At 40.4% G+C, this 27274-nt stretch overlaps 1 long non-coding RNA gene across 2 annotated transcripts in view; it reads left to right on the top strand.

Annotated features, from left to right (window-relative positions):
• The window catches only part of LOC134423052 (uncharacterized), a 261702-nt gene that overhangs the window by 63540 nt on the left and 170888 nt on the right, over positions 1 to 27274 (top strand). For both annotated transcript variants that reach the window (XR_010028994.1, XR_010028995.1), the window contains exons 8-18: positions 279 to 636; positions 2345 to 2451; positions 3318 to 5887; positions 8782 to 8828; positions 9497 to 9639; positions 9827 to 9985; positions 10505 to 10599; positions 15881 to 16368; positions 17775 to 17844; positions 17990 to 18110; positions 20952 to 21092. This is a non-coding gene — a long non-coding RNA (uncharacterized LOC134423052). The remainder of the gene's footprint in view (positions 1 to 278; positions 637 to 2344; positions 2452 to 3317; positions 5888 to 8781; positions 8829 to 9496; positions 9640 to 9826; positions 9986 to 10504; positions 10600 to 15880; positions 16369 to 17774; positions 17845 to 17989; positions 18111 to 20951; positions 21093 to 27274) is intronic.

Raw genomic sequence — 27274 nt, 5'->3', positions numbered from 1 at the left:
ATAAAGAGTGATGACTGCCAGATGGGCAACAGAATAGTGATAGGAGCTGAAGGGCTGTACAATTTACTTTGCAAAATGAAGTGGACATAAGGGGAGTAATGAATTCTTGTGATAAAGTGTTTGAGTTTTGAGACCACATTTGAAATCTGTCCTGTAAATATGCTCCTTCCAAAAAGTCTTTGAAAAATGGCTAATGTTATATTCCAAGACCAATTACAGAAAGAACACTCTTCATTCTTTACATGTATCTGTGCTGTTTTTTTTTTTTTTTTTATAAGGTGACCTACAGAGGCAAATTTTGGAGACTAAAGGGAGCTTTGCTATTGCCTTGAAAGGGAGCGGGATGGATTTCTGAGCACAGCATTTCAACTAAGCTGAGCTGGTTGGGGTTCTCAATAAACTGCTGATGCAAAATGGGACCTCTGCTCTTCCAGGCCTTCTCTGTGCCAAGGACTGACCCAGCAGCAACTTTCAATATTCATGGATGCAAAAAATTCTGCAAATGATAACGTGCAGCTGAGAGGCTGTGAGCCTTGAATGAGACAATTCTGCAGCAGAGCACTGGTTTGTCAGGAATCCTCTCTGCTCCACCTGGGATGCCGTGGTCTGTCAAAGCACAGCAGCAGTGCAGGGAAAGTGGATTCACTTTTCTGTGGAAATAGATAAATGGTGTCCTTACTTGGTTTTTTTCTTTTTCTTAACAGGGCAAAGTGTTTAAGCTGTGTAGCCCAATTATTTTCCCTTACTGCAAGTACACACTGGAAAATTAATAAAGTGGCAGCTCCCAAAGAAAGGTTAGAAGAAACAAAGGAAATCCTTAAAAACAAAACATTATTGATAATGGTATTTGAAATATACATTAGATTCACTTATAAATAAGTGTGTGAAGCAAAAATTGGGACTTCCTTTGGATCTACAATTTTATTCGGTTTATTTTCCTTTAAAGATACAAAATAATAGGTAACTACTTTCAAATGGGAGCCTCTAAACAGTGGTAGATCAGAGATGCCCAAGTTTACTCCAGAACATGGAATTTCGTTCACTTTTGCTGATTGAAATTTCTGAATGCAGGATTTTCAGTCTTCTACATTAAATTTCCACTTAAAATCAAACTCTCTGTGCAATAATCCTTTTATGCCCAGTATTTGTGCTTGGAAGCATTTCCTAACCTATCACAGATGTAGTTAAGACAATTTCAGTTTAATGAGCCAGAGATTCCCCCCCCCAAAGCAGAAGGGTAACTTTATCAGGTTTATATTTTATGATATGCATATGACTTGTTTATAACTTGAAAGTGCCTACTTAGAAAAATCCTGTATCGTATTCAGCAGTGATTTTGTTCTATTATACAGTGTCATTTTCCTCTTCCTTCATTCTTTTGAACCCTTTCCCCCTCTTCTTTCATTTCTTTGTTCTACATCCCTTTTTATATTTTGTACAGATTTCCCTCCCCTCTGACATTTTTATCATTTTGAGGCATAAAATAGGGCCTCTCTTCTCTGGCAGCTGCGACCCCATCCCCTGCTGCACCAAATTGACACTTCTGCAAGCAGCAGCTCTGCTCAGTCACTCCAAGGCTGCTGCTTTCACAAGTGTTGATTTAGTGCAGCAGGGGATGATGTGCCAGCTGTAAAACTCAGACAATAATAGTAATAATGCTTGGGAAAAGTCTTATAATAAGAGAGAAAAATAAAAGGGTGTGGGGAGAAAAGGTAGGAAGGGTCCAGGTGGAGGGAGGAAAGGGAGCAGTGGTCTCTGTTGGGGTGGTGGTGTACTGGGCTGCCCAAGGAGCAGTGGGATGGGCAGGAGAGTGGACCATGAGCTAATTCTCCTCCTTCCCACTCTCTCTCCTTGCAAGAAACTCCTGTGACTGATGGTGAAGATGTTTTGTGTTTCTGTCAAACTGGGGAGTTATTTTGGGATAAAGTCCTAGTGGAAGTGGGTGAAGGACTTAAAATATGATGAGAGAGTGAGGAACACCTGTGCTGTAGAATCACTTATTATTTGCAAATTCAACTTTCTGGATGAAAAGATATTTGATATTTTTATTCTTAAGGTGTATATTGCATGTCTATGGATATAGAGGATGGATGTTTTTTATATATATGAATAGCATGTTGTTATTTAAAGCACACAAATGGGGAGTTCCTTGTGAATCAGCCCTGATTTACCCCCAGTAATGTTCCTAAGGAAATAGTTTACAACTACTTTGTATGTGAGTGTTTAATAAGTTGTTGGCAAGACAAAAATTATTGTAGGTTATATTTACTGACCCCTTTATTTTCATTCTCAACCATAACTCAGCAATTCATTATTTTCATGGATCTGTTTAACTATTTTTCAGTGATCTTGGAGCAGTGAATGAAACACAGTATGTGCTAATATTGATATTGGTGATGATATGCCAATGTGTGGCAGGACAGAACAGTTTCAGATGGACATGCAGAACAGGTCAGTGGAGACTTGAAAGGTGTTTACATACATGTCTACCAAATAGTATTGTTTGCTTAAATCTGCTTACTCATAGTATTTCCCAGGTCTGTGTAGAGAGTATGAAATTTTCCAAAGACTCTTGAGAAGTCTGTTTCTTTTAAGTTTAATTCAGACATGGGTTTGTATTTCTTTAAATTAATGGGAAATAAGGACATACTTAAAACTAAGCATATATTTGAAGGCAAGTGGATTGAGGTTATATTTGTCAGGTCTGGAGTAATACTTCCAATGTCTGAAAAGCATCTCCTTTTTAGTATTTAGAGAGATGCTTTATAATAGGCTTCCACAGTGATCACCTTTGTAATCATGTTGTTCATCATATTAATTCAAGAAGCTCCTTTCTGATAACCTTTGGCTGTTCAAGATATGTTCCTAAAGCATCAAAGCCTGACAAAACTTAGAAAAGACATAATAGATCATCCTGTCTGCTTTTTTGCCAGTGTAGAATTATTTCATTGAGAACACTTTTTTAATGTTATGTCAACTTTAGTTTTTAAAATCTCAAGTGAAAACTTCCATGTATCCTTGGGAGACTATTTCACAGGCTGAGACATCTTGCTGTCAGGAAGACTATCCTGATACTCTGCTGAGCTTAAGCTTTTTCTTTCTATTATTTCTAGTTATGTCCTTTTTCCTCGATAGCTTTTACACATGTTTAAATAATTATAGATTTTTTTTCCCTTAAGAAAATTTCTTCAGTTTATCAATATCTTTTTGGTTTTGAGAAACCTACATAAGACCTTCTAAACTGAGAACTACATTTACCTTCAAACCATACAAGTCAGATGCTCACCACAACATTTTCTTAATGTTCTCTTTCTCAGGGTCCAAAGAACACAGGAGATTCCAACTATGAGAAATCTGATAGGCAGTCCATTTTCATCAGTGACTTGAGATAAGTCCCTTTGCTTTTCTAATTGTCAACGCACAGTTATTCTTGCAGTTGTGAGTGAGGATCCCCAACTGCTACTTGGTTCTAAATTTCTCACCTCTTTCTGCTCTGCTTCACAGAAAACCTGCATAATTCTTTGTCTTTGTACTTCTGCAGCTTGCACAAAATTCACTTCATTCTTGTTAGGTGAAACTGTTGAGGTCAGAACTCAGAATACCTCCCAGGAAACAGAAGGCAAGAGAAAGGAGGGTGATGCTCTCCTTAACTCGAGGTCTGATTTGGAATTCCTGGGTTGAATTTTAGCTCCTTTTTCAGGAGAAATTGAAATATGTTATTGCAGGGAAATGCAGAGAACAAGTTGTCAGGGGGCTTACTCGTGTGGGCCAGTCCTGTGTTTGCATAGTTCAGGATTGCAGGAAGGGATCCAGCTGAGAGCACAGGCAAACCAGTGCATTCCAAAACCACTGAGAGACAGGCTCTGCTTCTCTGCATGTCCTCTCTGCAAGGAAGTAGCTGCAGTCTCCTGCTGCATGCTGGTGGGTACTGGTGCTATACAGACCAAAAAAACTGCAGGCAGCTGGAAAAAAATCACTTTCTTTTTAATGCAAAATTTTTTTGTTATTATCAATTATGAGTGTTCTGGTTTGCAGGAAAGGGGAAGAAATTGAAATGGCTTTACACATCTTTTGGCTGTCATTCTTAGCTTGTTTTCTAAGGAATGGTGTTTGTCTGTCAAACTTCTCTAATTACTTTTGAACACAAGGAATGTTTATACAGCTGAGTTCAGTGGTGGTAGAGATCCCATCCCACAGTGGCCTTGTGTGGTTGCTTTGAAATCAATAGGGACACTTTGGGGTGTCCTGGCTGACGTGCATGGTGTGAACCTCAGAGCATCATGACTGTGTAGCACTGGAGCAGCCCAGGAAGGTTTTGAGGAGACAATGTCAGGAAGCAGGGCATGGATGGAGAGTTTGGTCACTTAGGAGTGAGTCACAAGGCAGAAAGTATTGGTTTTCTGCTCAGAGTACTTGAGCCTTTCCTGAGGAGTTTTCAGACTGTTAGAGACTCAGTGCTTGTCTAATTGTTCTCCCAGAATCAATAGTTAAACTTGCATTGATTTCTGCTGACTTCTCATGCTTGGGATTCCAGCTGTACCATGGAACTTGAGATCTCAGTGTTTCACAGAGGCTTACCTGCCACAGCTGCCTGACACCTCCTGAAATACTGAGGACAGCTTCCCAGAAAGTGTGCAGGTTGGAAACACCACTCCAGGTGCCCTTGCAGCCTTTGTAGGTGCTACCTGCCAGGCTGCTGTTTGTCCACCCATTTTACAGAGATAGCCTGTGCCTGGTGGGCTCATTCCCACATATTCCCAGGTCTGCATCTCAGAATGGCCACTTGCTGCTATCTCCTCATTCTGACTATTCCAAGGAATTTTTACTGAAAATTTTTATTTTAGCTGAATTTTGAATAAGATTATTTTCCAAAGACAATTTTCTATTTTATTCCTTTTTATGTATCTGATGTCTAGGTGCTGCTATGTATATTTTCTTTTTTACTTGCAGTATTTTCTAAATTCACGTCTTCTTCAGCTCTTGACAACAAGATCTACTGCCTAACACATGTTAGTGCCTATATTTCTATATTTAATTGCAAGAGATTACTCTCAAATGTATTTCTGAAACAGGTATAAAGAACAATGTTTACTGGTAAGTTTCCCATAACTTCTTTTCATTGAGAAAAGAGTAAAAAAGAGTAATGATATTGCACTTCTGCTGACTACTCTGCCTGATTCACAGGGTATTTGCTCTTAACATGTTGTAGGAGTTAAAAAAAATGTGTCAAACTTTTTTTGGCACCCAGCTCCAGTAGATCCTGTTAGAAGAAACATATGGCCTCACACTAACAGTGTTAAAGCACTGCTGAAGTATTGCATGCACGACATTGACAAATTTCCTCTAGGCTTTTTGTTTTCTGTGCTATTAAGCATTCAAAGTCCACTATTTCATTACCACTGATGATACAGAGAGCCTTATTGACATTCTATCCATCTGTTCATAACATGCATTATTAAATGTGAAGCAACTAGTAGGTAAGAGTGCACTTGCCAGCTGTACAATGAATTCTCAGTAGTTTGGTGCCCTCTATAAATTTTCTAGTATTCTGCCAGTTTCTCAACATAATTTGCAATGGGGATATTTTTTAATGTTTTACATTGTACAGAGAAAAGTTGCTTCAAAAGAATATTTTTTTTATCCCTAATGTGAAATATTTAGATATAGTTTCAAAAAGCCCAAGAGTCTTTTAATATACAAATATTGTTGCTAATATCAGATCTCACTAACCACAGTTTCTGTCTTTTTCTTTTTTTGGTTTTTTCCCTAGGAGCAAATCTGCTGCATTACCTATGAACAGGACAATGGGGACCCAATGAGTCACCCTATTCATATATTTTTGGAACCCAGAGGAATTGGTTTTACTATTTACAGATTATAACAGTTGGTAGTTGAATGTTTTATTTTCATTCCCAGTTGGTACAATATGTTCACAGCTGATGCTAATGGCTTGCCCATTTGATATCACATATGGTCCACTATTTGGGTCTCCTAAAGCTTTCTTTTGTGGTCAAGCTGCTTTCAAATTGGTGTATGTTTAGGTTTGTTCTGTCTGCTGGAAAGGTGAATATGAAGCTCTGAAACTGGGCAGCTTTATAGTAACTCAGCAGTTCTGATGATAAAGTTTCAAAGAATTTGAGAGTAAATGTTCCATAAAGAATATTTTTATATAGAATGGAATAAATACAAATGTCTTACAACATCAGGTGAAATTCTGAAAGAAATATCCTTTCCTCTTTCTTTGTCTTTGATGCTGTGATTGAGTTACCCTCCAGTGTGGATACCACTGAGCATCATCAGGACTGCTTTTTCTGGGTGTTCAGTTGTTTTGGAAACCAATTTATACATAATTTGTATTGCTTGAATCATGATTTCTATTTTTATTTGAATATTTCTGTTATGATAGTGTTTTGTGAAAAGATGTAAGGATGCAAATTAATTTTTTCTTTTGTTTCTAGAACAAGAGCATAGGAAAAGTGAAATAAAAGAATATGGGTGCAGAAATTAAAATTACAAGCCAGTCTGAAATTGTTCTCCTCTGATACAAAGTGTTTATACTGACTCTGAAACATAACTGATAAAGCCACAATCTCATAAAAAGATTATTTCCAAAACTAATGCATTACCCTCTGAGAGCTAAAATTCTCATTTATTTGTAGGAGTAGATCATAATAGCTCAAATTCCCTGAGAAGTGGGCCTTGTGCGATAATTAAGCAGGGTAGTACATTAATTGTCCTCCACTTCACCTCTAGATGTTTAACTCCTTATCTAGTCAACCAGCAAACAATAATGCTCACTTATTTGTGCCTTATGGTTCAAATATTTTTTTAAACTAGGTAATTTATTTGAAATAAAGCAGAATAAGCATATTGATGTGAAAGGGACATTGAAATTATGTCAGATTACCATTACTTAATACCATTAGGTGGTAGCATGTGGGTTTTATGGTTGTATTTTTTACCCATGCAACTTTAGCTGAGTAAGAGCAATGTGATTTTGCATGTAGGAATATTTTTCTAACTAATGGGAAATTTAACAGATTTAACAGTTTTTGCCACATGGTTTCTGCTTTCTGCTGGCCTTGCTCTCACTGATGCCTTTTAGGAGAGCAGGTACACGTTTGTTGGAAGTGTCACCTGTGCCTGGGACATCTGGCTCCTGGTGCTGGATTAAATCAGGAATCTGGTGGTAGGACAGAGTCTCTGGCTTGTTCAGTTTTGGGGGAAATAGTGCATTTTCTGGTTTAGAGTCAGCCCCTGGAAGGAGACTGAAATGGAACTGAAGTAGGAGGCTCTTTTAAGTTAATCAAGTCAATATTCAACCTGGAGTACTAGGGAAAGAAAAACCCAACTAAACCCAATGTTTTTGCAAATGAAACTAATAGATGAGAAATAATATTCTGCCCTCTACTATAAGCAGTTTCAGGGACTTAGAAAATGACAGAAAACTTTAGCATGCTAAGAACTTCGCTTGAAATGTCTTTAAAAAAAAGACTGAGGGAATCAAATTATTAATGAATGATCTCAGGAACAGACTGGGTACCTGATGATGTAGTAAAAAGTATTTCTTAGACAGGACTTGGTCAAAATTTGGTGAAATTTTGGGTACTCTGATTGTACCCAAGAGAGTTAAAGAAGTTAGTGATGTTGTCTCTCCCAGTTTATTAGATAGAAATGGAAGATTGTGCAAGAAGAATTTGGATTTATTGGATACAAAATTAAGTTATATTCAGGAAAGCGTGTATTTCTCATAAGTAGCACTAAGTGTTAGGAAGTAGAAACAATACTGTTGAAAATTATTTTTGGGGTCTTATAAATAAATCCCAAGCCTGCAAGGCACCAGGAGCAGTAACTTGCTTGGCTGCAGGTATTTGTCAAAACAAGAGTGTAACAATGCAGAAGTGGTCATAGCCTGGGTATCCTGTGACACAGGGTATCCTACAGCATATTCCCAGGAGTCCATACCCATCAGATTTGGGGTGGCTCAGCCTGCTCTGAGCACACTGTGCTGGGCTGGGCACGGTGCTGCAGCTCTGTCAGCAGCACTGGTTCACAGCTGAGCATGGCAGAGCAGCAGGGAACTGCAGAGACAGCCCTGCTGTTCACTGTGTGCCTTGTGCCCTCTCTAACACCCTGCCACCATCTCCAGAGGCTGTCACAGCATGTCCCTGTGTGCTGGACATCGTGTCCTTCCCTCTGCTGTGTTGACTCTGGCCTCACTGTGGCCTCGGGCATTTGCTGCAGGACTCATGTAAAGATGGGTTTTGCAGTGCATCATCCATGCCAAGGGGATTCTGTTGGAAAGAAGTGTTACACTGATTCTAATCTCTGACTAAAAAGATAATTTCTGATTGGTACGTGGAGAATTATGTACTTCCTGGGGGATTCTTTTATTTGTTAATAATTTATTATTGTTATTATTATTGCCATCATTATCATAGTTATTGTTATTATATCATCCAAAATGTGCGAGTGCTCTGGCAGAAGCACCTTCGTGTGGTGCCTCTGTTCTCTCTGGCCCGTGCAGCTGGGCTGAGTGGCAGTGTTGGGCACTGCCCTGCCCTCGGGGGCTGCTGCCCAGCACACGCTGGCAGCCTGTGCTCCTGTGCCTCCTCAGCTGGAGGCTGGCACCCACCCCAGGCCGATGGTGAAGCCGTAGTCAGACCTTCAAAGAGCCACCAGAATACAGACCTCACTCTCTGCCCAACAAATTCTTTTCTTCCCAAAGTGATAAGATCTTTGTCGCTCTCCACTAAATATACTTTCTTCTTGTTTTGACAGAGGAAGAGCCTGAGGCTGGAGCTTGCCGAGAACACCATGTGGAAATGGTTTGCTCAGCTGCCATTGCTCAGCAGGGAAAGTGAGGGGTGGGATGGACTTGATGAAGGCAGCTTCATCTTGAAAAACAGTTGATTAGAAAAATACCATCAAATTGTAATTTATCAGCTCTAGATATGTTTTAGGGAGTCCTCTCTCATGAATGGGATTAAATTACAAATAGTGTTAACCCAGAGTCTTCTGCAACAATGTAAATGAGTTGTTAACATGGTACTTCATTGCAATAATAACTCAAAGCTACTAGCAGGCTTGATGGGTCTGCAATAAATGTTTTATTATTTAGGAAAAATATACTCTACAAGTTGCAATGTGCCATGTTCATTCATGCTGTAAATCAACAAAGATCAGCAGACTGAATAGGGGAAATGAAAAGCTTATTTAGGAACTGACACAAGCTTTCAGATGAGCAGGAATGGCTGAAGTTAACTGCATTCATTTTTCTTTACTTGTCACAGTTGCCACTTGAATTTCACTGCTAAAGATTGTGGGTAGTTTTGCTTTATGAAATTATATCTATGAAAACAGTATTTGCATTTATATAGACTTAGTTATAATAAAGTTAAACCTAGCACACCCCCTTGCCTTCACAAACAAACAAATAAACCAGCCAACCAAAAACCTATATGTTAAAATAACATTTATATGTTACTTTTCCTAGATCTGAACAGGATTCAGCTAAATGGTTCCCACTGGCTGCTTTAAAGACCCAAAGCCTGTGACCATCTGAAATGCAGGAATGCATAGTTTTGGCCATCCCTTCAACCTCAGCTCCCCTGTAAGGCTGCCTCTCTCCTCACCAGGGTAAACCAAGGGTTTTCTTTAAAAATGATCTTGATGTGGGATGAGTTAAAGCACAGAGTGGTGACAGGGGCCAGAGACTAGGAATTAATATGGTCCTCCTGGTATGGTTATAAAGTGCCTGAGATCAGCTCCATTGCCATCCTTTCATGTTCCCTAGCACCTGAAGACCCTTTCTTGAATTTTGCAGAAAATGCAGATCCTGAATGCTGAGCACTGGCTTTCCTGTAAACAGTACATGTTTGAACATGGAGTAAAACCCCTTGCAAACTCTCTACATTGATATCCTCAGAGAGATGTGACATCTTTGGCTGATCCAGGGGAAGGAGAAACCAGGACAAGAAGACAAGTGAGTTAAGATAACTCATCCCGTGCCTCTGTTTAGGCTTGAAAAGGACAAGGTTTTTTAAGACAGCTTTGGAAATGATTCCCCTACCCTGACTTAGGCCCCAGAAAGAATGAAGAGAACATGAAAATACTTTTTAAAGGATTTGCCTGATGATGCCCCACCCCTGGCCATAGGTCTCCAAAGGGAAGAGCTGCTTTTTATTGGGCGATTAAGCTGGACCTGCCCAATGAGGATGGCAGCAGGGATTGAGCATATGATGAGAATGCTTCAGGATCAGCCTGGTATGGTTATGCACAAGGCTCTGACTGCAGTACTATCCTAAGAAAGCAGCTGATGGATGGAGGCAGCAGTAAGCACAAGACCAGTTAGCAGGCTCCTGTTTAGGGTTGTGCCTGCTGGTGTGTGTGTACTCAAATGTGTGTTTATATGAACATGAATGCTTATGGGTGTACCTCTATATGGAAATGAAGCACTTTTTGTTTCTCTGTAGTTATCTGCATATTTGTTCTGGTTTGTCAGGTGCTTGTGTCTGCCACTGAATGGATCCTTTCCTTGGTTGTGGAGTTACCCAGCTACAAGACCAACTGCCTATCTCAAATACCCATTCTCAGTAGGTCAGTTTGCATGACTTAAACATAGTATAATTTTGTTGTGGTGCCCAGTGTGCCTACAGGAGAGGAGCCTAATCTTGTAGCCAGCAAAGCAGGCTCTTACTGCTCAGACTAGAGCTTGGAAATGATGAAAATACAACAGTTTTGCTGCAGGGGTTGCTCCACTGACTTGGTCTTGAACCTGTTGGGTTGAACTGATGGTGTCTCTGGTGTCAGCATCCCATAGCTAGAAGCAGCCTCCTTGAGGCAGGTGCTCTGCACTGCGGTGAGTGGTGGTGGGTTGGGCGTGTTCCTCCAGCCCCTGGGACTGCAGGTGAGGCCCTGCTGCTGCTGGGGTGCTGCTGGCTCCTGTGCCTGGACAAAGCTGAGGCCTGGCCTTCACATCTTGCTGAGGAGGCTTCAGGACTCTTACCCTGAATTTCTCACTTTGAGTTTAAGAATATACCTGATGTGCAAGAAACCCTTGGAAGTGGTGTGTTACCCTCCCCTATTTATTTTGTCAACCATGAAATTGAAATTGCTTTGCCCCTTTGGAAATAATGAGTGGTTTGTTTGTGAGAATAGTATATGCAAAAAAAAATTAATTTGGAGTCCTGTCTTAGACTTTCTTCAGATAGTTATCTGAAGCTTTTGTCATCATAATCACTTTAAAAAAGGCAAATATAAGCCAAAGACTCCAAAGAAGTCACTGAGATAATGCACTGTGAAAGGTTTCAGCTTGCTTCACTGAGAAAAGTTTTGCTTCTTGAGCCAGCTATTTATATGCTTAGGAAAAGTCCAATTAAGATGACTGAATTGTAAGTGTCATAAAATAGAGAAGGCAAGGGACATTTAATTATAGCTGTGCTGCCAGGCACCAATAGAACAAAAGCAAAAATGTTCACCTAAAGCACAAAGTACTGCCTAATACATTTGCTGTAATAAAGGGACACTATATGGTCTAAACACACTCTTCCAAATAGTTCAAAAAGCTGCACCTTCTGATTTCCATGAAGCTGTTCTTATGATTATCAACATAGTTTAAGAAAAAGAAATATCTTTTTAATATTGAGACCTTCAACTTTGGTCACAGGTTGAAAAGGAAGCGTCATGCATTAAGACAAAAATGTTGCCTGAGAAAATGGATTTGTGACCCAGAAGAATGTATAATTGATGTGTGTGGCTGTCTGAATGGTAGAATAACAATAGTAACCATTAGAGATGAGAGCTGGAGCTAGTCAGGCAGTGAGGCAGGATGTATTTTATAGGTCATCTGGGCTCCATTCAGATCTACAGGTTGCTATTCCTTCTCCATACTTGAAAGCATTTAATAGATTATTACAAAAGGAAAAGGATGGTATGCAATAATGGTTTAAATTGAAGCTCTGTATATATATCACCACTGTGTGACTTCTAAATGGATGCTTCATTTTTAAAATTCTCCCATGATCTACTTGAAAGTTTGCCAGAGCATCAACGAATTAAAACAATGAATTGACCAGCAGCAAGAGTAAAAGATCCTGAATAGTACAGTAGAAACAGTTGTTCTCTTCTGTGGCATACACAATAACAAATAAGTCTCCAAGAAAATTTGTTCCAAAGTTGTCTGTTCTCTTCAATGCAGATGAACTGGTTTTCCTCTCTTTTGTTTCATAATGCTAAAATAAGAAAAAAGGACAGAATTTTGGGAAGTGGTTTAACTGTCAAACAATCAAAGCCAAAAGCACGTAATAGTGAAGTTAAATTCAGATTCCCTTCTTGCCTGGAAAATGCTTCTTTCATATCGAAATTGATACAAGTTAAAGGGTGGAGAATCTTTTGTGCTTTGTTTCACATGAACATAAAAGTTTTATTGCTGCTTTTAATGGGTAGTATTTTACAAATGTAATGGAACATAATTTTCCAGGTTTCCCTAAGGGAAAGTCATGGCATGATTACATAGGCAGTCCCATCTCATTTAGTATAATGCTTACAATATAGATGCAAATATACTTATGTAACTCAAGTTAGAGGTAGATTGAATAGCATTCAGATAATCATAGAGCAGTGCAGATGCTGAAGAAAGTTTTGCAGAAGAAATATGCATTGAATGACTGGTCCCTTGCAGCCACATTTGCCCCCAAGTAGTGTTTTCCTGTGAGGCAGAAGATTCAAGCTGTGCCAGACAGAAGTACCTGGCATGTGTACAATTTGCCACTTGAGGGTGAACATTTTAGCTTGTCCCTGTTGATAGCACATCCCAGCAAGCAGTGACAGTGGCAGATCAAGGGGATGGGAACCCTGGTGGCTTGCAGTGTTCCCAGCAGCAGGGACAGCCTGGCAAGGGAGCCATCCTCTCCTGGGCAGAGCTCTGGCACTGTCCCTCAGGGTCATGGGCTGCAGGGTGGCACACAGGGGCTCCATGGGCATGCAAGGAGGGTTAAGCCACCTCAGGTAGAAGCACAGAGTAACAGAGCTGGGAGTGTAAGGATGAAAGTGCGCTCTCCAAACTCCTTGCACAGAGAATTTTTTAGCTAGAGATTAAATAAAAGTTTTTGTTGTGAATAATAATGATTTAATGTAGTGCATGCTGTAATTCTCACACTTTTGGCATAAAAAGCAATTAAAAATCTGTGTTATAAGATAGTATGAAGGATCTTAAATTTATGAGAGTTTTAGGGGTCCTCTTTCTGGCTGGCTTGTGCATTGAAGAAACAGATCTGTAAGAAAAGTCATGTCTTATAGGGGATGATTTAACAAATTTAAAAGATTTTACTAGCACATGTGAGATGGAAATATTCTCTATTTCATGAAAAACAGGTAGTCTTTCAGTTTTTTTTTTTTTTTTATTGCCAGACTGTCTTCTCAGATCTCTTTTTTTAATCTGATGTAGATCACCACAGAATAGAGAAACTATTCCAAGTTTTCATCTAAGTGGTATAACAGCTTAGTGTACATAAACCTAATCTTGATGCTAGTTATTTGGAGATGCACAGCAGAGACAAATGTAACCTGCCTGGAGTCAAAGCAAAAGAATTTTCTAAAGCTCTTCTGCAGGATCACTGGCAGCAGAGCTGCTGCTTCTGCACCAGGTGTGCTGAGGTGTTGCTGTAGCTGTAGCTGGCATATGGATTGCAGGTGCGAGACCAGCAGTGCCTCTGGCAGCTGCTGCCTCCTTCGGTAGGCAGATTCCTTCTCATTCTTTCTGGGGAAGGTCAAGAATTAACAAAGACTAAAAAAAAATGAAGCTCAACATCTCTCTGTGTTAGATTTCTTTTAAACTTTCCCTCTATCAATGTTAATATCTCAGATCCAAAGGTGATAGCAATAGATAGGTTAGCACAAAATCTATGTTACAGGTATATGCTGTGGCGAAAACTGAATAAAGACAGTATTTGGAGAATTAATTGCCTTTTTCTATGTATTTTAGTTAGAGCGCTCTGTTCCCAGCACATTTGGAGCCAAACTATCTTTTAGCAATCAAGAGGAATCTTTGTTTAATGTGTTTTTGCTTTATTTTCTTTGAATTTTTTATTTGCCACATCTCAATTACCTGCCAATACTCAGAAATGTGAATTGCATCAATTTCATTTTAGTCAAGTGTAAAATTTATCATTCAGATAAACTAACATCAGAGTCAGTATCAGACTGTGGAAGTGTTTGCTCTTCCTTGCTCATTAGTTAGCATTTCATCTGTGAGTGTGGGATGGATAAATTTCAGTGTGTATCTGATTTAACCTCTAAAAATGTATCTTTTGGTCATGATTTAACTGCAGACAGCACGGAAGTACCACTTAGTACCTACTGGGATGGGGAGGGAAATCTGGAAAAAGGTAAACCTCATGGGTTGAGATAAGAAAAGCTTAATAATTTAAATAAATTTAAAAAAATAGTAATAATAGGAAAAAGAGAGGGGTCTAAAGAAACACGAGTGATGCACAATAGAACTGTTCAGTTCACCACCGTGTGACTGATGCCCAGCCCATCCCCAGGCAGTGATCAGCAGCTCTTGGCCAACTCCCCTCAGTTTATTTACTGAGCATGACATTCCATGGTGGGGATGTCCCTCTGGCCAGCTGGGGTCAGCTGTGCTCCCTCCCATTCTCTTGTGCACCTGTTTGCTGGCAGAGCATGGGAAACTGAGAGAGCCTTCATTTACAGTAAGCACTGTAGCAACAACTAAAACATCCGTGTGCCACCAGCAGTGTTCTCATACTAAATCCAGAACTCTGCACTGTACGTACTTGGAAGAAAATTAACTCTCTCCCAGCTGGAATCAGGGCACCTCAGGTGAGTGAGGTGGGTACTCCAGTGCTGTCCCAGCCCGGCTCAGGAGGACAAAAATGCCTTCCATCCCAAATTTGTCCCGTGAGAATGCCTTGTCTGTCTTTTCATCTTTAATAAGACATTTCCAGATGGACTGTAATACTGAAATCAAGTTATGCTTCTTTGCTTTTCAAGATTAGCAATAGCTTAGGATGAGCGTTGCAGTTGGTGATCCTGTCAGGTGTCTCAGGTTCCACACCTGCTGTTGGCATTTTCCTCTGCATTATAAAAGGGTGCCTCTGTTTTTGCCGTTTGTAAAACAACTTTAGCTGTTTTATATAGGACATTTGTAAACCAAGTAAACTATTCATGTGGTTTAAAGTCAGCAGAAATTCAGTAAAGGAGCCTTTTGGTTAACTAAGGCTTGTTCCATTCATAGAAAAATTCAGATAAATTAAGGATGTATGTGAAGCAAGTGCACCAAGCCTACAGTGCTTTAAGCTCCTCTGTGGATGATCTAATTCAAAAGGAAAATGGCTGTAGTTCATGGTAGCTTAATCCTCTTTACAGTAAAGTCAGACTACTTTACCTCTCAGTGAGAATATCCACAGAGGGATTTAATGCATTTTGACTTACATGCATTATCATCATGGGTTTAGTTGGTTTATCTTAACTTCCCTGGATGTTCCTTTGTGGAAAAACTACAGACGTAGATATCTAGTGCTAGCTTATTTAAAGTATAGTCATGTAGTCATGTCCTTAATCTGATATGGGTTTTAGTGTAACCATGTTAAGTGATAAGTGGGAACTGCTTTGTTAAGGGATTCATATACTTTCTCATGCCAAAGGATAACAAAGGTAGTTCTTTATTTGTGACTGGGCTACCCAGAAATAATCAAAAAGCCTCAGTGTAAGTGGTTGACATCTGTTCACATGCTGGGCACTGCAATGCCAGTGACTCCTCAGACACAATTACAAATTCTGGAATTTAAAGCTGAGGCTCAACAAAATAATTCACGTGATTATTTTATCTCAGTCCATCCTCTGTGCTGTTTTGCAGGCCAAAGATAAAAGGATTCGATACTTTGGAGGAACTTTGCCTCACGTGGTTGTAAAATCAGCAGAGGTGCTGGAAACACCTCTCATTTTGTGTGGAGAGGTTCAGTCCTATACCTGATGGAGAGGAGAAAGCATTGACTAAACATTTTTCCAGTCCTTGAAGCAGTTTTCTTTGAGAGAATGACATTTTTCATGCCAGACAGTTGGCATCAGCTGTCAAGTTGGGTCATCAAGTTGGGTGAACTGGACAAGACAGAGATGGAGACATGCAATGCTGTATGGTGTCATCAGAACTAAAGATTATGAAATTCTTCTGCACGGATTTTACCCCTGAAGTGAACAGAACACACCAGGGATATCCCATGGCGATGAGAGTCCTTGTTCCAGCTCAACTGATTCAACTGGCCATGTTGCCTTTTATCCAGGTTCCTGTTTTCATCACATGACAGGAGATGCAGAAAGCACTAGGAAAACTACACCACCAGAGGGGTAAGGAATTCTTTGCAGACTTTTAAAACCCTTTTTCTTCTGCAGACTTGTTTGAGTAGTTTACTTTATAGTGACTTTGGCTTGAAGCTGAGGGCACTAATAAAGTTGTTATATAAAAGCATTATTAGTATTTGAGGATTTAAGCCTCTGTTTCAGGAGTTCAAGTTTGCTGTGTCTTATGTTATTTTTTATTTTAGCAGTGTTTGTGTACCATGCTTTTGTGACTTAATGCATAACAACTCAAGTCAGTTAAAAGTCTATGGCATTAGTGAAACTGTGAACCACATAAAAGACTAAATTGCTTTTTCTGTTTCTGTAATTGCCACTACAATAAAAGCTGGCTTTCCTGTAAAATTTTTCAGAGTTAACCCCTGCAGAGCTCCCAGGCTGAGGAGGGAGAAGTGTGATTAGGGGTGTGTAGAAGGGGGAGAACACCCGACTAACAGTAATTAGGGGTGCTCGAGGGCTGTAGGCAGCAGAGGGCAGAACTTGCAACCACACACCCCAGGTCCCAAATGAATTGCAGTGTAATGGGAAAGGGTCAACTGGGATCCCTCAGGACAGCAGCTTTGGCAACCCTGCCCTGCTTGCACCCTTTCCAATAGCCCTGCTGAACATGCCAAGGAAGGATGGGAAGGACACAGGGTAGATGGAACAGTTATGACTGCAACCAAGGAGGAAAAAGGGAATAATTTTTTGGTATATTACTTATGGCCGTTGTTTTGAACAATATTATAAATATTGGGGAATGGGTGGGTGGGTAGGTCAGTCCCATTACATGTGTCTGTGGGCAGAAGTTTCAGCCAGCAGAGTAATGGAAGGATTTGATGGATGTGCAGTATTTCCTGTAGGATAGATTTGCCTCCATATCAATCTTAAATATAAACGAATCTCCTTTTATAGAAACACCAGCAATGTGTGCTTAACTATTATAATAAAGAAATATAATAATTCACTGCATACCAAATGTAGGTAATGTAACACATTGCAAAAGTTAAAAAGAGCACCCACCAGAGCTATACAGGCGTTGAATTAGTTTTAAAAATCTAGTTTTGTTTTTAGAATGTAAAAAAAAAATGCCATATCATTATCATCTAAGGGACTGTCTTCACTAGGGCGATTTGAACATACTTCTTTGTGGTATTCACTTTGTCAAATAATGCAAATACTACCTCTGATGATCAATGCTTGCTCTGCTTTTGGGTTCCTGTATGATTTGTCCTGTTTATTGTTTATTTTTTTCCTTTTCTTCCTATTAGAACAGAATAATAATTTTGACAGCATGAAAAATAGAAAATTTTTTAAATGTCTTAAATATAATTTTGTCTGGATGAAGGTTTGAAATGAGTAATGTTCTGTTTTTAAAAAGGTTGCTAATTATCTAAATTTCACTGTGGTTTAATTAGCAGCATCCACAGTAGAACGTGGGAGGTGGTGCTTATCACCTGCCAGGGAAAATGTTGTCTTCTGAGGAGGGTAAGTTATGTCAACCAAAATACAGCCTGATTTTAGATCTCCAATACCATTCTCCTTGAAATCTTGGTGGGCAAGGGTGACTGAGCCTTAAGCGATTAGGAGAGTGGAGAACAGAGGTATTAATGCCACAACTGTCTCTGGGCAGGTCTGGGAGCCACCGGTATCCTGGGTGCTTGCTGTGGAAGGAGATGGCTCTCACTGAGCATTACAGCCAGCAGCTCCTCACAGTTTGAGCAGAAATTAAACCACATGCCAGTGTGTTCCTGGTAAATCGTACTCTGTCTCCCATGTTATGCCTTCTTTGTTGTCCTTGTTAGCTGTTTTAATAAAGGCAGCCTGTAATTCTCTTTGAATGTATCTGATAGGTAAAGGAGCTGGTACAGGGAGAGGTCATTTGTTATGGACAGCTCTGCCCATAGCAGCTACAAGCATGGAAATGCTGGGATCGCCTTAATGAGGTGGCTGTTCTGAGCTGGAAGTCACTAAGGTCAGCAGAAAGGTGGCATTTAATGTCCACCGGATCAAACAAAACAAGGTTGGATCCTTACCTTAGGTTAGACTTGGTAAAGTTTCTGTAATCTGATATACTAATTTTATTGCCTGCTCTGTGAGTTTTCAAGCATTTTTGTTCTTCCTCCAGGGAACATTGTGGTATTATTGTGGTATCCACAATAATTTTAAATGTATTAGGTAAAGGAGAAAAGCTGATCTGCAGGTCATAGTAAATTATTTTTAATTGAGTCAATCCATGAAAGCTAAGCCAAGAAGAAGACAAAAAAGGGCTTGCTATTAGTTATTTTGATATTTTTGTGACAAGCACACAATTCCAATCTGTGTAGTGGTACTGTTTTGTCTTTCTGTAGTCCAGTTTATTTTTCCATGGCATGGACACACTCACATAGGTACCGGTACTGTGGTAGGCTTCAGTCAGTGCACCAGGTGCATCCATGGAAATGGTGTGAGTGAGATTCAATGAGCCCTATACACCAAAACAAAATCCTTCAGGCATTCAAGAAGGTGTAGAAACATCATTATCACAGCCTGAACATGGTTTTCCAGAAAAACCATCTTTTGTGAGGTTCTGATTTCAAAGCATATTTACAAAACAAGCTGAAGAGGAAACCTGCAAACAAAAAGTATTTCCATTCTAGGAAATACTAAAAAGCAGGGACCATGTAATTTTGTAATTTTCATTCCCTTTCTGTTAGCTTTTCACTTGTGTCCAGCTATCTCTGTTTGTCTCATTGCTGTCCCATGGGAGTGAGTGACTCTGGCATGGCTCCCTGTGCTGTGCCCATTTGCTGCTCCAGAGGTGCTAATTATCCTTTCCTCTCATAATGTCTAATTGATCATATAATAACTTCAACCCAGACCACAGCTCTCCAACATGCTTTTGCTGCAGATTGAAACCTCTGTTTCAGACCTGAAGAATGGCTGCTTTGCTTGTGTATTTTCCCCCCAACTCTAATAGTTGGTCTCATAAAAGATATTACTTCTCTCCATAAACCTTGACTGTCTAGCCTGCATTTGTGTTCCTTGGGGGCAGCAAGCAGGAAAACAACCTCTTCAAGCCTGGAGTTTGCTTATAGCAAAAAATTGTAGCTATTGAATTATAGTTTTAAACATTAAACTACTTCCTTGACCCCATTCCACTGAATTTGAACATGCATTGGTCTTAAGAATGAAACAGAAGGATTGCCAAGATTTTCCAGCCTGATTCTGGTCTGAGTGATCCAGAAGTCCCATCAGGGAAGTTCTTGAACACTTTGGCCATATTTTTAGTGGGCTGTGAGGAACAGAAAAGTCCTGTTCAGATATGGGGACCCCAACTCCAGCTGGGGCAGGAGTCCCACTGTGACAGTGCCAGCAGCGTCCCAGAGAGCCCAAAAGGCATGCAGGGTGGATGGGGACAATCTGTGCAGTGCTGGTGCCCAGCTCTTACCCTGATGTGTCACCTGCAGGGAGATGGGAGCATAGAGGAGTAGAGCAGGGCCATGCCATGGCCATCCCCAAGATCATCAGTTATGAGAATTGTGGCTTTGCCTTCATAGACATGTTTTTGCATTTGGATGTAGTGTGGGGCACAGACCACCCCCTGCATTTCTATTCATGGGCATGATTTGCTCGTGGGAAGTTGACTTGTGGTATCCTTTGCACAGCTCTGAGCCTTTGGGTGGAAATATCTGGAAGAGTGGGTTTCCTCTTACTGTTCTCTAGGCTATTCTAGCTAGTCAGCCTTGCCAGGTGAAAAATCCCTAAGCTGTTTCTTAAACCAGACAATAAAATAGGATGCAGCAAATTAAGAGTGGGTCTGAGCCCATGCTAGGGCAACCTTCTGGGTCATTCAGAGCAGTCAGACTTTAACCTGCTGAAACTGGTAGCTTGGAATGAGCTCAATCCATCCGTATTTTTTTGAAAGTGACTTTATCAATTGGTTGCCTTTAACTTCTGACAAGAGACATTGATGTAAGAGATTGGTAAAGTTTATGACTCATGAAGGTATTTGCTTCACTTACTTGTAATTTCTAGTGCAAATGTGTAGTTCGCTTGTACTCAACTGAGAAAGAAATGGCAGTGTACAAAGTAAGTAGAGCAGATTAATTAAATTGGCTGTTCTTGTTAACTCTTTCTGCTACTATAAAAGCTAGAAAAATTTTCTAAGATTAAAAGGTGACAAGATAATGAATTGTGATTTCTTATTGCTGTCATATGTTATGGGATAGTCTGAATTGATACTTAATTCAAAACATAATCAAACATTTATATAAATAATGGTTCACTATGTTAAGAAGCATTAAAACGTGGTTATAAACACTCTTTAAGTAACTGGCCAGCCACACGACATTGTTTTGACTGTTACTCTTCATTAGACAGCTTTCTTGGTGAGTTTTCTAGCAGTATGGTTGGAGTGTAGTGGTGTCTGATAGGAGCTGGTGAGCAGAGAGCCCCAAGCCATGCAGCACTGTCCCCACCTGCCTGTGCAAGAGGCAATCCTGACACCTAGCTCTGCTCATGCTGCTTCACATCTCCCCATATTGGTGGCTGTTGTGTAAAATTACTGAGTATATTCCTAATTCCCCAAATTTGCTGATTCTTGCTTTTCACAGAAATGCTTCTTGTCACTAAAAGCTGATGAGGAAGGATGATTTAAGGCACTGGGGAAACCTTGTCTCACTCCTAGCTGCACTGTGAATGCTTGGCTTCCAGAAGCTCATGCTGGTCCCACTGAACAGCAGGGTGAAACACAGGTATGGAGGGACTGAACTTCACCCATATTGATACTGGGGAAATGGACAAAAGTGTAAAATAAATGTCATTGGTACAAGATGACTTCCTTGCTTTGAGATGGGAAGTTTTGCTATCTCAGCCCATTGCTATGGAGCCCTGAGCTATTTAGTGTTTGAGGGTTTCCTCTGGGCTACCAGTCATCTGTGGGTCAGTACTAAAAGTTAGTGTTTTCTAGGCTTTTTTCTCGTTCCAGGGTCTGCACAGCAGCTCCCTGCCCCAGTTCCTGCACTGCTGGGGCCATAGGGGTTGAGCAGTGCTGGGTCTTCTGGGTGCAGCTGGCAGGGAGGCACGGTCCCAGCCTGGCTGGGCTGGGATGCAGAGCCTTGCATCAGGTGTGCTCTGGTTTTACTGGGCTGCTGCAGTTTCCATTGCTGCTCTGAGCCAGCCTGTTCTCCTTGCTGAGCCTGCCACCCTGCCCCTGCCCGCCCAGGGGCTGTAATGAGGCCCTGGTTCCCTCATTGCTTTGCTGATGGCTTTGCCTCCTTGCACAGTATGTTAGGAAGAAGTGTATGTGTTGGAAAGCTCAGAAATCAGGGTTTTTTTAAACACCACTGTTCTGCCATTGCCCAAGTAATGGCCAATGTGTACAGACGTGTGCTTCTGGGGCATAAAGACTTTTTCTTGTCTGCTTGGGGTCTGGCCTGACAGTGTGAAGCACAGGAAGGCTCTGCAGCGAGGAAAAATCTTATCATGACAGAGGGCCCAGGAGGGAAGCCCTGCTGTGGGGTCAGAGTGGTGTAAGAGCTGTGCCTGGCAGATGGCGGTCACCGGTAGGGACGGCCACAGAGCCAGGGGGCCGTCAGGTGTGGAGCTGGAATGGCGACTGCAATCACTACATCACAGCACCAGCCAAGGAAAGCCAGTGTTGGAGTGGCCATGGGCAAGCAGCAGGGCTGAGACAAAGGGAGGAGCGAGAGGCGCTGAGCAGGAGGCAGCAGCAGAGAGCAGCATGGAGCCGCGCTGCCGGGCCCTGGGCCTGATGCAGGGCCAGCCCTGCTTGGCAAGGCAATTCCAGCGTGGCTGGTCTGTGTGGGGAGCTCTGCTGAATGCATGGGCACGTTTTGTCCCTTGGCAGTGTTAGTGGGGACCCTCGGTTGGCTTGGCTCGTGCAAGGGGGCATCCCAGCCCTGTGACAAACACTGCACCATGCACTCGCCGTGCCAGCGAGGGCAGCCATGGCTGCCTTACCCCTCTGAGGGCTGCCTGCTCTTAGGTGGCCGCACTGCTGATCTGCTTTGCTGGGTTTTAACCTAACAGAAGGAAAGCCTTCAAATGCTGCTAAAAGGAATAAAATTATAGTTGTGCTTTAGGGAGCAAAAATGATCTCTTTTGGCTGTTGTGCTGTTATTGCAAATTGTGTGTGTGTGATTTATCCTAATTAAAAAAAAATATGACAGACATAAGCCACAGAAATGTCTGTAAATGACACAATCTGGTCCTGTCTTTATTTATCACTATCATAATGCATTGCTAGCTTCCTAAAATTATTAGCCTTTGTGACTTGCTAATAGCCACGGACTCTGTCTTGTGAAATGGAATGGTGTGCAATAGTAAAGGAGAATGTGAGCTTTTCAGTGTGGGATCAACATTTCCCTTGGTTATGCTAGATCCTACTTTATTGCTTTTAAAAAAGTATTTATTTATTTTCTGTCTGTTTGTTTAGTGGGCAGAATTTTTCAAGCTTGTAGTTTAAATACAGAAATCTGGAGGGGGGGGTTCAGAATTTTTCCTTTATTGGAGCAAATTAAATGGTTCTCCATTACATAAGACTGCTCTATCAAATTAATACCAGTCATTTCCCCCTGTGTGTTGAGTGAGTTTTCAGATCAAACCATACCTCTGAAGGCATATACACTGCTGCATTAAAGGAAGGTGCTGTGATATTCTGTATCAAAAAGGTTAAACTCATTGGATTCTATGTAAACACTCATTTTACCCCAGCTAACCTGTAAAGATTTCATTTTGCTTCATTTATCTTCTCCCTTACCCTATGCTAAACCATTCCCAGCTTTGAGGAAAGAATCATGTCTCCATTCATTTCCTATCTTGCTGAATTGCCTTCGCATTTCCTATCATCTGCACATAATCCTATTCTCTCCATTATTGTCTTAATACCAAGTACAGCACAAGATAATGGATAGGCACTGTAATAACAGTGTGGCCTGTAGGAGCCCCTCGAGGGAAATATCTTTGACGCTGGTAGAATATTAATGCATCCCAGGTCCCTGATCTTCCTCTTTCACTTCATCTCCTGTTTTCTAAACTACATAATGACTTTCATATACATGACAAAAGCATTAGAACAGAAAAAGACCCATTGATGAGCAGCAGGGCTGTGTGATATTAAGAAGCACTATTCTCAGTTCTTTGTACAGTTTTTGACCACCATCAGAGACAGTGTGTGCAGGTAATTTCTGATTTGAATAGATACAGGCATAAAGAAGCATTATTGTACTCTGTTAATCCAAATGCCCATCACAGGCACTGCGTGAAAATAAATTAAAATGTAATTCTTCAATAATGCATCTGTCTACAGGATGATTTTCAGCAGATTAAAAACAAACAACTTGATATCACTTAGGCTATTGGATTGCTTCTGAGAAGCTTAATCATCAGCAGATTATGAATGGAACAGTAAATCAAAGCAGGGTATGTTAAACAATGTAGATTATGTTGTAGTGGCAATTTACTGTACATAATTTTTTAATAAAAGGGAAAAATTGATTTTTGTGAGCGTAAACATTGAATCCTATGAGAATTTAGCTGCTGTTATTGGAAAGGGGAATGTAAAAAATGCTATTCTTGTCATGTAGGAGCAATAACCTTTCATTCCTCCTACAAAAAACCAGAAGTTTGCTCCCTTCAGGGCTGCCTTTAAGCATAACTTCTTTTCTCGTTTTTATTTCCTTTTGTGACATGCTCTGTATTTTGCTATAATATTTTGCAAATATGATATGTATTTCTGATTCACACTTCACCCCCACCCATGGGGTGTGCACCCTGGTGAAGTGGGGGAAACACCTAAACTTTCCTTATGCCCGGAAGGAGCTCTCCAATTTCACACTGTGAATTTGCTTTTGCTTTTAAATGGAGATCTGCCAGCAGACATCCCTTCCTGCTTGTCCTCAAGGTCTGGCTATCACTGCTCCTGGTGTTGGGTTTCAGGTGAAACCTCAGGCTGGGGGCTCTGCAGCAGCCCTATCTCCCCCTGCCTGCTGCCAGTTGCTGTAGGAGCAGAGCAGCTCCTGACCATCAATCATTGCCGATAATATCTGAGGAGAAAGGGAGAAATTATTTCAAATCAAGGGAACTGAGTTAGGAGCAGGAGCCAAGCAGCAGTCTGGTACTGGCAGCGTGCTGGAGAGGAGAAACACTGAAGTCTGGAGGAATCAAGGATGAGAGCTAGTCCTGATGGAATGTCATCTTGAGATTAAAATATTGCAAAAGTACTTGAAAATTAGTTATATATTAGATGAAAGATTAGGAAAATTTGCACAAAATGCAGATACCCTGTGCTTTAAGAAGGTGGCTGTTTTCCCTTGTTAACTGCTAAGTAAATGCTAAGAAGCATCTTCTAACTTCAGTGCTCAATCCTGACCCAGCTTTGCAAGGGGCTCTGGGGAGTCCAAGGAAATGTCAGGGTGAGTGACTGAAGCCATACTAAAAGAAATCTCTCCCAAGAGTAAAAGAGGAGACAGCCTGTCTATTCCTGGGCCTACTGTTGTTTTATGCCCTAATTTTATTTTCAGCTAATTCATTTGATTGATTTCACTGCTTTTAATGTTATTTCTTCTGTTTTGAACTCATGTGCACTGTGAAATAGTCTAATACTGAAATATGCTGCTTCTGCATTTTAAACTGTGCTCAGCAGGGTGGAAAAATGCACATGGATCTTAAAGACATTGTACTGTATATCAGAAACCTGAAGCTGTCCTTTTGGAACCTGGTAAAAACTACATTATCGAGCTCTGTTACTATCATTAAAAATGCAATGCCTTTTCTTTCACATGTTTACTTGCCAAGAGAAAAAATGACATCCTGCATGACACTGGTAGTGTGGTATCCCAGTTTATGAGACTGTAAACAAGAAGAGGTGAGAAAGAACTCGGTTTCTGTTAGTATTCACTTAAAAATTATCATCTAAATGTAAGTCCAAAACCAAAATATTAGGTTGTTTCCTTTTGTCTTGAAAATTAGTCTGGTGAATGACTTTTGTTACTCTTGTTGTTGTCCTAAAATGAGGAAAGTAATTTAGGATCATCTGTAAAAACAGTACCTCTCAAAGTGTTTTGCAGCCTTGTTGCCAGCATTTGGGGGACCAGAATTTGGGGCACCCTTGTACAACAGCTCTCTGGAGGCTTTGAGTGGGTCCTTATTAGCCTGATAAACCAAAGTCTGTTTTATGTGCAGAGACCCTTTATAGCTTTCCTTGTATTTATTGACTTCACTGTCTCTGTCACACTTTTGTGATGTTTAGTGTAATATAATAAAGAAGAAGTTATTACTTGCATCATGAATACAGGCAAGTCAATGACCCCTAGCAAAGGCTGGAGACCTGATGTTTTTGGTTTTGCATAGACTTAGATCAGGAGACAAGCAGGTTTGCATTTTCAGGGACACAAAAAAAAAAAAAAAACTGAGAAAAAATAATGGCTTGTTGGTGTTGATTTTGGTTTGGCTTCTTTTATCCCCTCAGTCTTGGAAACCCAAGGACATCATGGTCTCAGGTTGTAAGAGCTGTAAAGAGCTGGATCTTGTACCTTGGATTGACTTTAAGTGAAGAAAGACTTTGATGGTTCTGATTATTCTGTATGAAGGATAAAAATTGATGTATTTGTTTTCAGCCTTGGTTGTAGGTGAAACCAGGACAGGCAGGATAGGAGTCTGCAACAGCCAAGAATTTGTCTGGGTTATGAGAACCGTTTCAGAGTGAGTAAATGGGTCTTCCCTGGGACTTAGAGTTGGGTGGTTGTGACTCCAAAGATGGTTGAATTCTGTTTAAAGAATTTACTTGGCTCTTGTTGGTTCTGACTTACTAAATGCTACTAATTATGGCAGGGTTTTTTTCCTTACAATCACCTTCAGGTTTTGATCAAGGAAAAATGATCCTTTGTAGAGCTGAAGTACAACTTTGATGTCTTTCATGTACTAGCTGCATCTCATGACCTCTGGCATATGGCAAAATTATCTTTTAAATTGGTTCCAAACAATTAAGTGTAATTTTGTAATTCAGAAACAGTTTTATTAAACAAGAGAAACTGTGTTTATGATCCATTTTTTACTTATTTTTTAATATTCAAAATTATGAAGCTGAAATTTGCAGTTTTATTTAACTATTATATCTTGGTTTACAGCTTGTTATGCCTCTTCTTTTAAAATGTATATTACTAGCAAGAAATCTAAATAAATTATGATAAACCTTTTTCTCAATTCTCTCTATATATTTCTACTCTTAGAGAAAAAGATTCCCTCCATTAGAGTGTCTTTGATAGCATCATTTTTCATATCTTAAGAGGTACTGCATGTGTTGTGTAAAATACGCTTGAAAGGATTTTTTTTGACTGATAGTAGTTTATGTTGTTTCTAATCTTAATCCAGGCATCACTAATTTTGTGTTTGCAAGTAAACACGATAATGAATGAGAATCCTCCTAGCATTGTAATTGATGTTGCTCTTTTGTATCCTCGGTTTCAAATCTGTGTGCAATTGTCAGTGCCCTATAGAAATGTTAATTATCCTGAGTAATCCTGTTTGCTTTCATCAGGCTGGAGCAGTCCTAAGCAGTAAGAAGGAGGCGTCCAAGATAGTTAGAAAGAAATACAGCATTAAAATGATGCAAAATACCACACTGGTACAGTTGTAGCCAGGATAAGGAACGGTATAGGACTGAGGAGAGGAGCATAGGCTATAAAAATGGCATGGCATGTGTTTGGTGGAAATGAAGGAGATTACCTAAAAACCAGTAATTTGAAGCCAGCTATAAAATGGAGAGCTGAGGCCACGGAATAACGTCTTCTTCCCACCCAGGCACTTGAGGGGAATAATTTTCTGTTCCTCCTCATGTGCACAGGCACTTTCTGGTGGTGTAGAAAGGAAGGAAGATGACAGACCATGCTTTTGGCAGGATGGCTCCTGGAGCGCT

Source organism: Melospiza melodia, chromosome 11 (assembly GCF_035770615.1).
Source record: "Melospiza melodia melodia isolate bMelMel2 chromosome 11, bMelMel2.pri, whole genome shotgun sequence".
NCBI lineage: Eukaryota > Metazoa > Chordata > Aves > Passeriformes > Passerellidae > Melospiza > Melospiza melodia.
This window is presented reverse-complemented; position numbering and strand designations above follow the sequence as displayed.